The following is a 4,032-nucleotide window of genomic DNA, read 5'->3' on the forward strand; positions in this document are numbered from 1 at the left end:
ATCAAATCTGATATTGTTTTACCTTTTATTTGGTGTGTGGAAGGTGTGCGGAAGAGGGGGTAGTCTTATACGGCGAGTATATAACAAACTGTATTTTGAGTGGAAATGTTAGGGGGTCGTCTTATACGCCCAGTCGTCTTATACGCCGGCAAATACGGTAGAACTAATAAACGAATTCAGTAAAGTTGCAGAATATAAAATCAGTACTCAAAAATAAGTTTCAGGCCGGCCGAGTGGCTCAGTTGTTTAAGAGCAACAGGGTTGCCGGTTCAATTCCCACATGGGCTAGTGAGCTGCGCCTGAGCTGAGCTGCCACTGAGCTGCCAACAGATGGCAGGATGGCTCAGCTGGCGAGAGCACGTGCTCCTAACTACAAGGTTGCTGGTTGGACTCCCGCATGGGATGCTGTGTTATGCCCACCCACAACTAAGATGAACATGGCATCTTGAGCTGAGTGGCTGCAAGCTGCTAACAGGCTACCTGATGTTGACTGGACTTGGGAGCTGAGCTAGCTGCGCCCTCCACAACTAAGAGTTAAGGACAATAACTTGGCTCTTCCACTTCCCCAATTCCCCAACACTGTTTCCCTTCCCGAATTCCCCAATAAAAATCTTTAAAAAAAGTTTCAGTTCTATGCACTTATAATGAACTATCAGAAATAGAAATAAAGTCATCAATTCCATTTGTAACTGCATAAAAAATACCTCAGAATAAGTTTAACCCAGAAGGTGAAAGGCCTATACAATGAAAACTATAAGACACTTATAAAAGAAGTTGAAGACGACACAAAAAATAAATAGAAAGGCAATCTGTGTTCATGGATTGGAATAATTAATATTGTTAAAATGTCCACACTACCCTAATAAATCTACAGATTCAATGAAATCCCTATCAAAATTCCAATGGCATTTTTCACAGAAATAGAATAAGCTACCCTAAAATTTATATAGAACCACAAAAGACCCTTAATAGCCTACTCAGTCTTAAGAAAGAACAAAGCTGGTGGCATTATGCTCCCAAATTTGAAACTATATTACAAAGTTATAGTAATCAAAACAGTGTGGTATTGGCATAAAAACAAACACATAGATAAATGGAACAGAATAGAGAGCTCAAAAATAAACCCATACATATGGTTGATTAATTTATGACAAAAGAACCAAGAATATACATTGGAGAAAATGACAGTTCTTTCAATAAATGGTGTTGGGAAAACTGGCCATATGCAAAACAATGAAATTAGAATACTGCCTTAGACCATTCACAAAGATTAACTCAAAGTGGATGAAATATTTGAATGTAAAATATAAAAGTCTTAGAAGAAAACATAGGAAGTAAGCTCTTTGACATTGGTCTTGGTGATGATTTTTTTGGATCTGACACCAAATCTAGGACAACAAAAGCAAAAATTTTATAAAGTGAGACTACACAAAACTAAAAAGTTTCTGCATAGCAAAGGAAATCATCAACAAAGTGAAAAGACAACCTACGGGAAGGGAGAAAATATTAAAAATCTAATATCTGATAAGGGGTTAATGTCCAAAATATATAAAGAACTCATACAACTCAATAACAAAAACCAAACAATCTGATTTAAAAATGGGCAGATCTCAATGGACATCTTTTTTTCGAAAGAAGGCACACAAATGGCTAACAGGTACATGAAAACATGCTCAATATCACTAATCATCAGGGAAATGCAAACCAAAACCACAATGAGATATCACCTATCACCTGTTAAAATGGGTATTATCTAAAATACAAGAAATAACAAAAGTTAAAGAGGATGTGGACAAAAGGGAACCCTTGTACATTGTTGGTGGGAATGTAAACTGGTGCAGCCACTATAAAAAACAACGTGAAAGTTTTTAAAATTAAAAATTAAAAATAGAACTACCATATCCAGCAATTCCACTTTTGGTTATTTATAAAAAACAACAAGAACAACAACAAAAAACCACACTAACTTGAAAAGATACTTGCACACCCATGTTCATTCCAGCATTATTTATAATAGTCAAGATATAGAAACAACCTAAGTTTCAATCAACAGTTGATTGGATAAATAAGATGTGGAAAAGATATACAATTTAATATTATTCAGCTATAAAAAATTGAAATCTTGCCATTTGCAACAACATGAATGGACCCTGAGGGCATTATGTTAAGTGAAATAAGTCAGAGAAAGATAAATAATGCAGGATCTCACTTATATGTGGAATCTAAAATCCAAACCAAACCAAACTCATATATACAGAGAACAGACTGGTGATTGTGTGGGTGGGGGGATTAGGGGGTTGGAGAAATGGGTGAAGGGAGTCAAAGGTACAAACTTCAAGATTTAAAAAAATAAGTCATGGAAATGTAATGTACAGCATGGTGACTATAGTTAATAATACTGTACTGCATATTTAAAAGCTGATAAGAGTAGATTTTAAAAGTTCTCATCACAAGAGAAAATTATATAATTATGTATACTGGCAAATGTTAACTAGACTTACTGTAGTGAACATTTCATGATATATACAAATGTTGCATCATTATATTGCAAACCTGAAACTAATATAATGTTGTATGTCATATATATATATATATATATATATATATATATATGTAGTTTATCAAGAGAAGCGAGAAATACACAGTTTTAAGTGTCAAGAGACACCCCACTTTATTTATTTATTTAAAAAGATTTTTATTAAAAATATAGCTAAAATACAATATTATATTAGTTTCAGGGTACACGATAGTTATTCAACATTTATATACCTAAAGAGGTGATCACCATGATAAGTCCAGAAACCATCTGGCACTGTACCTACCACACTATCACAATATTATTGACTATATTCCCCTTGCTGTATATTACATCCCCATGACTTATTTGTTTTATACCTGGAAATCTGGACCTCTTATTCCCTTTCACCTTTCCCCTCTTTTTTTGAATTTTCAATTACTGTTAACATTCAATATTATTTTATATTATTTCAGATGTACAGCATAGTGGTTAGAAATGTATATAATTTAAGAAGTGATCTCTCTGACTACTCTAGTACCTACCTGGCAGTATACATAGTTATTGCCATATCATTAACTATATTCCTTATGCTATACTCTACATCACCATGACTATTTTGTAACTACCAATTTGTACTTCTTAATCCCTTCCCCTTTTTCCCTCCACACTCCCAAAACCTCTCCCATCTGGCAACCATCAAAATGTTTTCTGTATCTGAGTTTGTTTCTGTTTTGTTTATTTTGTTCTTTAGATTGCACATATAAGTGAAATCACATTGCACCTGTCTTGCTCTGTTTGGCACTTCACTCGGCACAATACTGTCCAGGTATATCCATGTCACCGCAGATGGCAAGAACACATTCCCTTCCATGGCTGAGCAATATTCCATTGTATATGTGTACCACCTACTCTTTATCTATTCATCCATTGATGGACACCCAGGCTGCCTCCACATCTTGGCCACTGTAAACAATGCTGCAATGAACATATGGATGCACACATCACCTCGAAGTAGTATTTTGGGTTTCTTCTAAAATAATACCCAGAAATGGGCTTAGTGGGTCCTTCTATGTCTCTTGTTATACCCTTTGCTTTAAAGTCTATTTTGTCTGTTATAAGTATTGCTACTTCACCTTTTCTTTTTTAAGATTTTTTTTTTAATTGGGGAATTGGGGGGATGGGAACAGTGCTGGTGAATTGGGGGAAGGGGAACAGACAAGTTGCTGTCGCTTTGTTCCTCAATCTAGTTGTGGAGGACGCTGCTTCACTGGCCCAAGTTGGCACCATCACTATGCTCTTCCTGGGTGAGGCAGATCAGTCGCCGGCTTATGGACGGCCGCTCACTGCGGCTGCTGGCCGCTCACTCTGGCTGCTGGCTACACACGGTAGCCCATGGCAACCCACTGAAGCAGGGACTGCAGCCTACGTCATCGCTGGCGACTCACGGCAGCCCAGCTCCAGGTTGAGCTGTTGTTCAGCATCTTAGCTGTGGAGGGCAGTGTCACTGGCCCTCA

The sequence above is a fragment of the Hipposideros armiger genome, unplaced genomic scaffold (assembly GCF_001890085.2).
Source record: "Hipposideros armiger isolate ML-2016 unplaced genomic scaffold, ASM189008v1 scaffold_1322, whole genome shotgun sequence".
Classification (NCBI taxonomy): domain Eukaryota; kingdom Metazoa; phylum Chordata; class Mammalia; order Chiroptera; family Hipposideridae; genus Hipposideros; species Hipposideros armiger.